Source organism: Protopterus annectens, chromosome 2.part2, assembly GCF_019279795.1.
Source record: "Protopterus annectens isolate FY-2018-M chromosome 2.part2, PAN1.0, whole genome shotgun sequence".
Classification (NCBI taxonomy): Eukaryota; Metazoa; Chordata; order Ceratodontiformes; family Protopteridae; genus Protopterus; species Protopterus annectens.
Window position 1 is genome coordinate 156,698,032 of NC_056730.1, and position 13,972 is coordinate 156,712,003.

The following is a 13,972-nucleotide window of genomic DNA, read 5'->3' on the forward strand; positions in this document are numbered from 1 at the left end:
CACGCTGGCCTGTAAAGGCTACCACACAAAGGCAGTATGTAGAGCCGGATACTCATCCTCCAGGCCGCATGTTTACATTTCAACCTGTCCTCTGAGGGGACCTGTGCAGTACATGTCAAACTCTGCCTGCTACCTGTGCAAGATGGGCTTGCCCATCCTCCCCAGCCAATGCAGTCTTCCACCCAGTCCACTGATCAAACTCCTGGTTGCAATATCCATACTTGGGGCTTTATTTTTCTGTGTCCCCTACATTGGCTGTGTATGTGTCTGTCCTGTAATGGATTAGCATCATAGCCAGAACTGGCTCTCTGTCTTACATCAATTGTTTGCTGTAATAGACTTAATTCCCTACCCTTAAAACTGACTAGGCCAAAACAAGTATCGATGAATAAATTAACAATTGTTCTACAAGTTTGTGACCTAGTTCAGTATAAGCTACTGTCTTTTTGTTTTTAGAGTAAATATCCTATAGCTTTATGGACTACATGTTGTGCAGGTTGCAGTCTTTTTTTATTTGTAATGTTAAAAGTGAATCTAATTCACTTCAGACTGCTGGAATTTTTTTTTAAGTTAATGTTATTTTCCTCTGATTTGTCATCTTTTTATTGTTAAAGTTATTGTTTATTCTGCATGGCTGCAGTGTTGATTCCATTGCGATAGATATTGTCCATTGTTTTTCTTTTCTGTAATTGATTTGTTCTCCAATGGTTATCCCCAAACTTTGAATGATTATCTTTTTCTTATTACAGTTACATTATAGCAAAGTGGATTATTCTTGTACTTTTGATGAGTTTATTTAGGTTAGATTCGATGACATGTGCCAAAATTAGAGATCAAACATAAATTGGACTGAATTTTATACCCCCTCTCCCCAAACAGTTATCCTTTAAGAAGCAGGCTTGAAAAAGTACAGTTGTCAGTTGAACTTAATGTAACAATAGATGTTCAAATGATCACTGCTGCAGTAGCCTTAGCTGTATGGGTTTTATCCTGTCAAGGACATAACAGCCAGCCAGCTTCCAAAGCTTCAGAGCACCTTCCACATGCTCACTGTCAAGCAGCTCAAGCTGAACTGAGTAATAGACAAGTTTTGGTACAAAGCCCTTCAGCGCTTTCCTGCCAGCAGAGAGAGGGAGGTGAAGTCCTGAAAGGACAAGGCTAGAACTAACAAAAAGTAAATGTCCACGCACTGGCATAAACAACACACCAAAAAACAAGGGGGATAGAGGGGAGGGAGTGGCTACTATAGCAATGATCATTTGAACATCTATTTCTATGGTAGTTTAACTTACACAACTGTACTGTTTTTCATATTGATCACTGCTGCAGGTAGCCTTCGCTATATGGGTAGATTACCATACCTAGCTATGTTTGAGAGGTAGGAGAGAATGGTCCAGGAGCCTCTGGAGAATGGTACTAGCAAAGCATGATCTAGACCTAGAAAAGGAATCAAGCTTATAGGGCTTTGTAAAAGTGTGTACAGAGGACCAACTAGCAGCTTCTAGAATACTTCTAGATTCTGACCCTTTCCATAAAGCCATATAAGAAGCCAAGGTCCTTGTAGAGTGAGCCTTGACCCTGAATGGAATATAATTGTTGTGAGTATATCAAAAGGTAATAACCTTAGACAACCATTTGGAAGTGGTCTGTTGTGACACAGATTGTTCCTTCTTACCTTCACAAGACGTGAACAGTTGATCCAAAGATCTTAAAGATTTAGTTCTGTCAAGATAGTACCTGAATTATTTGTGGACATCCAAGGTATGGAGTATCCTTTCAACCTCATTTTTATATTGAGGAAAGAAAATGGGTAGTTGGATATTTTGGTTTAAAGTAAACTTGGATATCACTTTAGGCATAAAAGAAATATTACTTTTCAGAGAAACCCTGTCTCTGTGGAAAATGAGGTAGGGCTGACTCATCATAAGAGCGTTCAACTCGGATCCCCTACTTGCAGAGGTCAGAGCTATCAGTAAAACTGTGTACCATGTTAAGAACCTCAAGTCAACCAAATTAGCTGGTTTACCTGGAGCAAGTGTTAGATTCTCTAACACGAAATTAAGATCCAAAGGAGTGGACATTGGTTTACTTGGAGTCCTTCTATGCAAAACCACGTTCAAGTACATTTGGACATGTGACTGCCTTGAAAGAGGGGGATCCATGGGTAGATGTGTTCAAATGACCTATAAATAAACCTTGATAGAGGAGTAAAAAAGGCCATAGGAGTGTAGCTCACACAAATATTGTAAAACCACAGAACAGCTAGCCCTGAATGGGTGCTGGTTAGGTTGTTGGCATCAACTAGAAAACCTTTTACATTTGTTAATTTATGATTTGCTAGTAGAATGGTTATACCTTCTGCACATCCTCAGGAAACAGGTGTGAAAAAGAAATTAAGATCCTGTTGTTCAGGTAGTCATTTGAAGATGGTTGGTATTGGAGTGTATCAAACACCTTCTGTTCTTGTGTGGTAATTGCCCCTGGCCATTCCTAAAAGAAGAGGGGAATCATGGTTGCCTGGGACAGAAGGGAGTCACCACAGTGATCTTGGAGGATTCCTTCTGAATCTTCATAAGTACCCTAGATATTAGTGGAATGAGTGGAATGGCATACAGGAACATTCCTGTCTAAAGAAAAGGCATCTGTCTTACAGGCCTTCTTGCATTGAGTCCTGGAACATAATTTTGCCAGTTATTTCTTCAAAGAGGATGCAAAGAGGTCTACGTGAGGAACTTCTGTCAGATGGATCAAATCTTGGAAGACCCCTGGATCTAGTTTCCATTCGTGAGGGTGTGCCCTGGTCCTGCTCAGCTTGTCTAACACATGTTTTTTCTCCGGAATGTAGGATGCTTGTAGAGTGAGATTATGCTGTGAAGCTATATCCCAAGCTAACATGGCTAGTCTGCAAAGGGGTGTATGACCTGATTCCCCCTTAATTGTTGATGTACCACATCCCTGTGGTATTGTCTGTAACCACTTGAAGAGGTCCCAGGGAGGAAAATGGTTCAGAGAGATGAATGCCTTCTTCAGGGTGCAAGCCAATCTCCTTGACGTTTGTGTTTACTTATGTCCTTGGTGGCCCACACCCCCGCACTTTTATCTCTCCTGAAACTGCTCCCCCAAGCTAAGTTGATAGCATCTATGGTGACTGAGTTCTGTATCTGTTGCCTCCATAAAATGATTTCTTTTCTGACAAACCCCAGTACTGGCATCTGACAAAATAAAGGGTGTTGATGCTGGGACCAAAGAGATTTCATATATCACTGTATCTTTCTCATGTGGAGTCTTGTCAGTTGTATCAAGAGAATCCTAGATTAAATGAGACACAAAAATTCTGAGGTATTGCCTCACAACGATTGAAGTCTGAGTGGAAGACCTTAGAAATATATCTAAATAAACATCTGTTTTCCTGTAGAAGAAAAGCTCTTTAAACTGAGGTGTCTAGAAGACATCCCAGAAAACAATCGTGTGAGGAAGTCAAGAAAATCTTTGGAATTTTCTCTTGGAATCCAAGTTTGTACAAGAGATCTCACTCAAGAGAGTAATTCCTTCCTGACACTTTGAAAAAGGCTTTGCAAAGAAAAGCAAGTTGTTTAAATATAGAAAAATGTAGATACACTGTAGATGCAATGAACTATAACTACAGCTAGACACTTTAACACACTTGGTGTAGTGGATAGTCCAAAGGGTAAGGCAGAGAATTGAAGATGTGATATAGCCACACAAAACCTTAATAAAATCCTGAAGTCTGAATCAATAGGAATGTAAAGATAAGCATATTTTAAGTTTAGTGTTACCAGGAAACTTGAAAGGAGAAGAGGTGGCAACAGGTTGTGAAGTATCAGTTTGAATTTGAGCACTAACACAAACAGGTTTAGGAAAGTAAAATGCAGAAATGGTCTTGAGGCATTTTCTTTCTTTGTGACTAGGAATATCCTTGAGTAAAACTCCTTCCTCACCTCAAAATGAGGAACGGGTTCTGTCATGTTTTGGGACAACATCAGTTCCTCAGAGCTGCTGTCTGTTTGGATACTTCGCCTGAGAGTTATAGAAGCTGCTGCATCTAAATCCATGCACTGCTAAAATAATGAAAGTTGTGTCATTTTGCACCACTTCTGATTATTTCTACTGTATTTCATAAGAATCCTGCATTAATTGTTACATTTCTCACAATTTGTTTTAGAATTTAAAGAACTGAAGAACTGAGAGGGCAGATTAGATGTAATGCCACTAAAACCCCTTAGGCACGATGAACAAGTGTCAATTAGTAGTATCTTAAAACTGAAAGCTGCATTTGTTTTATAGGTTTTATTCTATAGAGCTGGTCTACGATTATTGTAATTTAAAGGTTTTCACAAGTTTTAATATATTTTTAGGTTGGGGGTTTATTGTAACCAAAGTACTGGTTTGCAGATTTTAATGCTATCTTTTGACAACATGTCTTTGCTGATGGTTGTGCAGGTATTTATTCATCCATTTTTTTGTTTCTTTTTTCTGTTTTCTTTGTTTTTGTTTTAATGTCTTAATTGATTGATTGAATTTTAAACATGTGACCATTTGAATAGTATAAGAGGGGGTATTTTACATTTTGGATTCATTCTGATGAAGTCCTTGTTCACCAGAACGAAAGTGCTCAATTATTTGCAATAAAGTGTGTAGATTTTACTTTTCGGCACCTTCTTTTTTATTTTACTTGTAAGTACCTCCACATCTGCATACTTCTGAAAATGGAATGTGTGAATGATGTAAATGGTTCTCATTCTGTGGACACTACGAATTCTAACCCTGCATTAATAAATCAATCAGCAAGTCCTTCTTTAAGGCTTAGTGAATGGTTAAGGGGGCATCAACCACCCCAAGACCAACTTCAAACCAACTCTGGCCCACGAGGTTACAACCAGTTGAATGACCAGGATTTTCACATTCCCCCAAAGAGGAACAAATGGAACTCACAAGGAGGTCCCCGTCACAAACAGCATTCCCAGAAGTTCATTCTTATATGGAGATTATTGGCGTGAAGTATTCTTCGGATGGGATTGTTCTGTCTTCAACACTTAGTAATTTTACTGTAGTTACTAACCATGAAGGTGATTTCAGTATGTACAATAATTCCATTTTTTTATATTGACCCTGATTTGACTGAAACATTAGCTAAATGTTTTACTTTTGTTCTGTCATGTAGACTGAATCTATCCAGGACCTTGTTGGATTTAAAAATTTTTCATGTAAGTTGAATTTGATATTAATTTGCTCAAATGATTAAGTGTTATACTTAATAATAATTTTATACTTTTTACAGGGACTATTACTTGCAAAAAAGTGGTGTTGCAGTGGAGTCCCCTTTCGGTGCTAGTTTTGCCAGTAAGGTTATGGCTTATTGGGAACGCAAATATTTATTTGAAAATGTAGAGATTCGGAATCAGATTTATTGGTACACTCGTTATTTGGATGGTATTTTTATTATTTGGAAAGGAGGAGGAGATACAATAAAAGATGTTCTTCGTGTTTCACTGTTGCAGTCATAACTGTAGGGTACTCCTGCCAGCAGGCAGCCCGAGGTCGGCCAGAATATCAAAGTCTGGGCCATGGGTATAAAGCTGACAGCCGATGCCATCTTCTCCAGTCTTTCTTGCCGTGCGGTGCAAAAGCAGTTCGCTTGTTGTTGGTTGGTGTTTTCAAGACAATGTGGTGTGATTGTCGTCGGTCCGAAGTTTTCTACTTCTCTTCTCAAGTTGAAACTTTTTCTTGCTCCTCCGATGTCAGAAAAAGTTAATTGTGTATCGTGTGGAAAACAAAGACCTCATAAAGATTTCCACTCTTACTGTCTACCTTGCTTAGGCCCTGACCATGACGTTTCTTGTTGTCGGTTCTGTGCAAGGTTTAATTGATGATTTAATTATAGAAAAGACAAGGACAGGCCTCCGAGGCCCAAACAGGATACTGCAGCCGACTCACATGGTGAGCCAACTAGGCCTAGTAATTTGTCTGCTGCAGGACTTCAGATGGGTCCGGAACCACTGTGCACCTTCACACATTACTATTTCCACAAAGACAAAAGCTAAGTCAAAGACTCTTGTTAAACCCAGACTTTCTGCTCAAGCTCAATTATTTCGGATGGCTGAGGATTTATTAACTATGATTAGGGCTCTCACCCTCCTCCTGAGAAAAGGCCTAGACAGGATATCCCTTATGATTCCTCTGATCAGGCTTCTGTTTCTTCCTCTGATCAGGATTACTCTTTTCCTCCATATGCAGAGGATTCTGTTCCCTCTGCCTCTCCCCTGAAGATTTCTAAACCTTGCATGAGATGAGGGAGCATTTTCATTGGGAAGGTCAGGATTATTCTGCTTCCAAAAAGAGACTTAGGAATTTCTTCTTCAGCACAGGCCTTTAGCTATTCCTCCTGTACTTGACATTGTGGATGATGCCTTCTCTGAAGCTATCTTGAATCCTGATTTCACTTCTAAGCCTGATAGATTTTACAGGGTCCCTGATTCCATCAATTCTTATTCAAGAACCCTTCTGCTGATCCTGAAACCATGAGTTCCAAGGCTGCTCTCCTCTAAGAATCCTATCCCTCTGGAAAAGGATTCAAGAAGGTTTATACTTCAGCTACCCTTTCTATTAGAGCTTTAAATTGCCAGTTTCACATGTTTAAGTATCAACAGTTTCTTTTTTCTGTTTTAAAACAAAGGATTTCTACCTTTTCTGCATGTGCTGAGGACAAGGAATTACAGGATGTGTTGCATGCTACTGAACAAGTTAGCAAACATAGTTTACATTGTGGTTTTGATGCCTTAGAGGCTTCATGCAGGGCGGCTGCCTCTGGTACTGTTATCAGGAGACATGTTTGGCTTTGTGAGCAGAATTTACCTGAACAAGTTCAGGCAAAATTGCTAGATGCCCCCTGTTCAGCATGATGTCTTATTTGGGTCTAAGGCTGAGGAGGTTATTAAAAAGATGGAAGAAAAAGCCAAGTCTATGCAGACTGTGAAAGATTTCTTGCAAGTACAGCCTCCTAGATTTTCCAGAAATTGGCCTTGGTCTTTTCCCTCCTCTGACAGGCCTCAAAGGGGAAGATATAGACGCTCCAGAGGTCGGGCACAGGCTCAGGCCTCTTACAGATCTAGACAGTGGACTGCTTCTTCACCTAGAAGGGGAGAAGACAGATCTCAAACCCAAAGAAAGCAGACTCAATGACTCCCTCTGTTGGGCTTCAGGTCCTCCTTCCCTGGATGCCCCTCTCAGAGGAAAACTTTCTCTTTTACCAAAATTGGACTCACATTACCCAGGACAAATGGGTGTTAGACGTGATTTTGAAAGGTTACAGATTCCACTTTCACACTCTGCCAAGGCCTTCTGGCTGGCCAGATCTGCCAAAACATCAATGGACAGAGGCCTTAAATCAAGTGGAGAGCCATAGAACCTGTTCCACCTGTAGAGGTGGGGAAAGGTTTTACTCGAGACTTTTTCTGGTCCCAAGAAAACCAAACTCCTGGAGACCTATTCTGGACCTCTCAATATTAAACACCTTTTTGGAAATTCCAAAATTCAAGATGCTTACACTTCATCAACTTCTTCCAATGCTCTCACAAGATGCTTGGATGGTAACATTGGACTTAAAAGAGCGTCCCCATAAGGCAACAATGCAGAAAGTACCTCAAATTCAAGGCAAGCTCGAGACACTTCCAATTCTCTGTACTGCCATTTGGCTTATCTACTGCGCCCAGACTTTTTACCAAATGCCTGGCTCCAGTAGTAGCTTACTGCAGACTTCAGGGGATTCAGATTTACCCCTATCTGGACGACTGCCTAATTCAGGCAGACAGCAAAGACCTTCTACTTCAACACCTGCATTTTGTTCAACGTCTTCTCCTACTACTGGGAGTCTCAGTGAACACAAAAAAGTCACATTTGATTCCTTCTCAGCGAATGACCTTTTTGGAAGCTCTTTTGGACACAAGTTTACAGAAGGCCTTCCTCACTCCAGAAAAACAGTTACAGCTGGCTTCAATCTTCAAGACCATGGCAGCATTGACTCAGCTCACTGCAAGGAAATTCCTGCAGGCTCTGGGCTACATGGCCTCTTGCATCCTGTTGATTCCAAATGCGAGGCTTCACATGAGGAAACTTCAATGGTACCTAAAGAGTGTATGGTCTCAACATTGCCACAGTCTGGATACAATGATTCCACTGATTCCCTGCCTCCAGAAGGAATTCCTTTGGTGGTCCAGGGGGCAAGCCCTACCTCAACCTACTCAGATCATAACCACGGACCTTGGATTATGCATGGGGAGCTCATTTTCTAGACAAATGCCAACAGGGTTCTTGGACAAACAAACACCTTCTATGGCACATCAACTTGAAAGAAATGTTAGCAGTCCAAAATGCTCTTCTAGCCTTCCAGACTCTTGGACCTCTGCTAATTCGAACAGACAATACCACAGTCATGTGGTACATAAACAAGCAAGGGGCTGTCACTCTTACCCCTTTGCAGACTTGCCATGACCTTATGGGATACAGCCCTAAATTTGAATCTGGATCTTCAGGCACAGTTCATTCCAGGAAAACAAAATCTCTTAGCAGACAGCCTAAGCAGAAACATTTTGGATCCTCACAAATGGATGTTGGACCCCAACTTATTCAGCAAGATAACTGCAGTTTGGGGCTGTCCTCAGATAGATCTGTTTGCATCCCATCTCAACCATCAGTTGCCTCTCTTTTGCACCAGGTCCTTCCACAAGACAGCTTGGAAAGTGGATGCCCTGTCCTTCAGCTGAAGGAATCTTATATGCCTTCCTCCTCTTCCTCTTCTGCCTCGGTATTGCTAAAGATAAAGCTAGACAAACCCAGACTGATCATTTTGATAGCTCCAAATTGGCCTCGTCAGTTTTGGTACCCTACTTTACTGCACCTTTCCTTGGTTCCTCCTAGTCTTCCTCTGACCCATTCTCTACTGTCCCAGCATCAGGGTCAGGTATTTCACTCTCAAATCAAGACTCTCTGTCTGGCAGCTTGGCTCATCAAAGGCAATTGATTCCTTCTTCTCTTCCTAAACACGTTTTGGATGTTCTCCTAGTACAAGGAAATCTTATGCTTCTAAATGGAAAAGATTTTGTATTTGGATGCAGGATCGTGGCTCTGATCCTTTAATACCTGATATCTCATCTATTTTACTTTATCTGTCAGACCTTGTGATTAAAGGTCTTTCATTTTCTTCCATTAAAATTCATGCTTCTGCTATTTCAGCACATTTCAATTGTGATCCTCCCATTTTTTCCCACCAGTTGGTCAGACAATTTCTGAGAGGAGCTAAGAATTTAAAACCTCCTAGAACTCCTCCTGTCCCTCCTTGGGATCTCAACTATGTCTTGGAAAAGCTTACTTTGCCTCCTTTTGAGCCTGCTGCCTCTGTGGACATTATCCTGGAAGACAGCTATCTTGTTGGCCTTGACTTCTGCCAGAAGGGTGTCTGAGTTACAAGCCCTCATGGCCGTGGAACCATACCTCATTTTCCATCAGGACAGAGTTTCCTTGAGGACCAATCCTACTTTTATGTCTAAGGTTGTTTCTAGAGTGGCTCTAAATCAGACTATTCACCTTCCTACCTTTTTTCCAAAACTCCAAAATAGGGGGGAAAGGATTTTGCATTCATTGGACGTACACAGGCAACTACGTTTTTACCTGGACAAAACTAAAAGTTTCAGAAAATCAGATCAATTGCTTATTTATTTTGCTTCCAGTTCTCTTGGCAAAGCCATCTCTAAGCAAACTATTTCCAAATGGATTGCTCATGGAATAAGATATTGTTACTCTCTTTATGGAAAACAGATTGCAGGTACCGTCAGGACTCATTCTACTAGAGCAGCTGCCACTTCAGCAGCCTTTCTCAGAGGAGTTCCTACCAAGGACATTCTGGAGGCTGCCACTTGGAGCTCTGTGCATACTTTTTCCAAGCACTATAACCTCCCTTTGTACTCTAAGTCTAGGGCAGGGTTTGCCTCTGCTGTCTTGCAGGGTCTTCTAGATGCTCCTTCTACTTCATAACCTCCTCCCGTATTCTCAGCTTTGGGATTCTACTCTACAGTTATGACTGCAACAGTGAAACACGAAGAACATAGTACAGTTGTGCATACCTACCATAAATGTAGATGTTCGAGTGTCTTCACTGTTGTCCAGACCCCTCTTGTTTCTATTTGCTTACTGTGTTTCCTTTTCCACTACCTTTCTGGTGTATTTGTGTTTTCCTTGGGACACCTTTTGGTTTTATGGGGGCTTCTGACATCAGGGGCAAGAAAGGCTGGAGAAGATGGCGTCGGCTATCAGCTTTATACCCATGGGCTCTGACGTCAGGGTTCTAGCTGAAACAGCCGACACCGGACCCAGACTTTGATATTCTGGCCGACCTCGGGCTGCCTGCTGGCAGGAGTACCCTACAAGTTATGACTGCAACACTGCAACAGTGAAGACACTCGAACATCTACATTTATGGTAGGTATACACAACTGTACTTTTTTTTTAGAATACATTAATAGTACTACCTTCTTCCTGGAATTTATATCCCATTTTGATTCTGAGACAATTTATTTTCTGGATGTGCAATTAGTAAAGCCGACGTCCATTAATAGATGTATTGCAAAAATGTATAGAAAAAGTACTTATTCCAACACCTTCTTACATTTTTCTAGTTCCAATCCCTTTCACCAAAAGCGAGCAGTGATGAAAGAGCGGTTAGTTAGAGCCACAAGGATGACCTGTTTGGACAAAGATTTTTTGGTTGAGTGCAGCACCCTAAAGAGTATGTTTTCTAAATGGGCTCAACCTTCTGATTTAGAGGACAAGTCAGTACAATATGTATACCGTAAAAGACTATCGGGTCATTTTAAACCTATTTTGAATGTAGAGATGTGGAGTCTAGGAATGAGTTACTGTCTGGTTTTGACAATTTCGGTAGAAGAAGTAGTGACACTGTTCCTTGTGATAAAAGTTTCATCACCCTTTTTGGTTTTGGCTTGGTTTCTTTGAAGAAAATCTTGATGAAAAATTGGTCCCTCTTAATGGAGGATACTTACATTAGGGCGAAAATAAGTGATCGACCTAGATTAATTTTGAGAAAGGGACGCCACGTCAAATGTGTTTTGGAGAAGCGTATGGCTTCTTTTTTTGTACGGAGCCCTGGTATGTTTAAGTGTGGCTCCTGTCCATATTGTAACTATATTGACATAGGCAGCACCTTTTTGTTTATAAATAAGTTGTGTAATATTAGGGGTAAATATAACTGTAATTCTAAAGGAGTGATCTACTTAGCTAAATGTCAGGAATGTGAGAGTCTTTATAGGAAAAACTGAACGGAAATTCAAAGAACGCTTGTATGAACATCAATATAGTATTAATAAAGCGAATCTGCATAACGTTTTAGCAAAATCTATTTCATTGCGCCTTGGGCATTAATTTAAATATAAGGTAATTGACCAAGTGGTTAATGACATTAAAGGTGGCCCTTGGGTTTTAAAATTAGAAGAAAAGTTACTTATGTGGCAATTGAAGTTGAATGCTTATACGTATCCTGGTCTTAATGATTGTTCTCCTTATTGTGTATTGAAATGCTTTAGAAAGATAGTTTGTAATGTGAAAAATATGTAGAGGTGGCATTTTTATAAATGGTTTGGATTTTTTTGGTTTTAATGGGAGTGGTTTGGAATCTTCTCTGAATGTCTTAATATTACTGACTGGTCTCCACTAAAAAGCCTCAAACTAGATAACACTGTCTCATATTTTAACCATACTTTGCTTACCTTACTTGATAAACCAGCCCCTCTCCAAACCAAATGCATCAAAACTAATCCCTGCCCCTGGCTATCCCAAGAAACTAAACTGATAATGAATCAACGAAACAAAAAGTAGAAACTGTACCAAAAACAAAAAAAAACCCAGCACCCTCCAAGAATATAAACATCTACATAACCTAGCCAAAAAATCAATAACAAAAGATCGCAAAAACTACTGCTACAATCTGAAATCCAAGCACTCAAACAACCCAAAGAAATTCTGGACATCCATCTCCTCAATACTCAACCCCAGTAATAATACTAACCCCTGCCCCAATCCTAACCTGTCAAGCATTGAAACAGCCACTGAATTCAACACATTTTTCATTGATTGCATAGCTAAATTATCCTCCACTTTCCCCAACCCACCCACCAATGCTACCCCTCACCCTGCCCCCCAAACCCCTTCTCTCACTCTCCTCCTTTCCCCCCTGTTTTCCCCTTAAACCTGTCTCCACCAACACTATAAAAAGACTACTCCAAAAGCTAAAACCATGCTGCAATACCCCTGACAAACTTCCAGCTAATTTTCTTCAAATATCAACTGAATCAGTAGCCTATCCCATATCCATTCTCATAAATAGATCCTTTCAGGAAACCTATGTACCAACCATCTGGCGTCATTCATACATAATCCCTCTCCAGAAAGCATGCATACATAATCCCTCTCCAGAAAGGTGGTAAGAACACAGACACTACCAACTTCAGACCCATAACTATGCTCTCTTCTCTCTAAAATTCTGGAGAAAACCATCCACTCTCAGCTAATGCCCTTACCTAACCCAGCACAAACTCCTGTCTCCCACCCAGCATGGCTTCCGACCCAGCCACAGCACCATGACAGCCCTCCTTTCCTTCCTTGCAACAGTCAACCTAGCACATGATAGAGGCAAATACTTATCTTCTCTATTTCTTGACCTCTCAAAGACATTCGACACACTCTCCCATTTCCTACTCCTCTCCCAGCTCTCACACTTGCACATATTTCCCTCAACCTTAGCCTGGTTCTCCAGCTACCTTTCCATGCGCCAACAGGCTGTACAATGGAAAGAATCATCCTCCCCTTTCTTACCTACACCCACAGGAGTTCCTGAAAGATCAGTACTGGGCCCACTTCTCTTTAACTTATTCATCAGCAACTTCCACCACTCCATCCCTGATGCCTCAGTCATCCAATATGCTGATGACTCCACCATCATCTGCTCAGCCTCATGCCCCTCCAAACTTATACTTAATAGCCAAATAGCCTTCTCCAAAACAGAAACTTGGATGCAATCCCATCACCTAGCCCTGGATGCCAACAAATCAAAACCGATGTTTTTCACTCCCACCAAAAACCTCCCAATTCAGCAAGGACCAAATTTCCATCAAAAGCCACAATAACTCCCTTCTAAAAATCGTTCCTAGTACCAAGCTACTTGGCATTACCATTGATGAAAACCTAAAATTTGATTCACACATCCTCTCTGCAATCAAAAAAACCCACCAGAAAATCGGTCTCCTTTACAGACATAACTGCTACCTTACTCCCTCCTCCCGTCAAACCCTCACATCTACCTTCCTTCTCACCTCTCTCTTGTACGGTGCTCCCCTATTCTCCAACTTACAACTTGGCCTCCATTCTAAACTCAAAGCCTGTTACAACAAAATCTGCAAATTTGCAACCAATTTTAAGAACTCCTCCCATCACTGCCACTCCATTCACACCATAAACTGGTTAGAACTCCACAACCACCTAAAATACCTACAACTTACAACAGCTCACCAACTTCTCTTTAAACCAACAGAATGCCCCTCTCTTGCCAAATCTCTAACACCCTACACACCTAGCCGCACCCTGAGATCCAAAGGCCAAAACCTCCTACATGTACACAAACCCCTACACCCACGTGGCCAACTATTACTATCCCACACCATAGCCAAACTGTGGAACGCTCTCCCCACACCACTACGTAACATACCAAACCATAACAACTTCAAATCCATGCTTCTCTCCCATCTGGCCTCCAAATGGGAATGTCCTTCACATGCTCCCACCTAAAATACCCACACCACTAACTCCACACCTAAATCATTTTTTCTTTGCCAAATTTAACAAAATGTCATAGGTCTTTCTCTGTACATCTTTCCAAAAATTATTTCTT

At 41.0% G+C, this 13,972-nt stretch overlaps 1 protein-coding gene across 1 annotated transcript in view; it reads left to right on the forward strand.

Annotated features, from left to right (window-relative positions):
• The window catches only part of IPO11 (importin 11), a gene marked incomplete in the record, with an annotated part of 3,749,854 nt that overhangs the window by 1,108,007 nt on the left and 2,627,875 nt on the right, over window positions 1-13,972 (forward strand).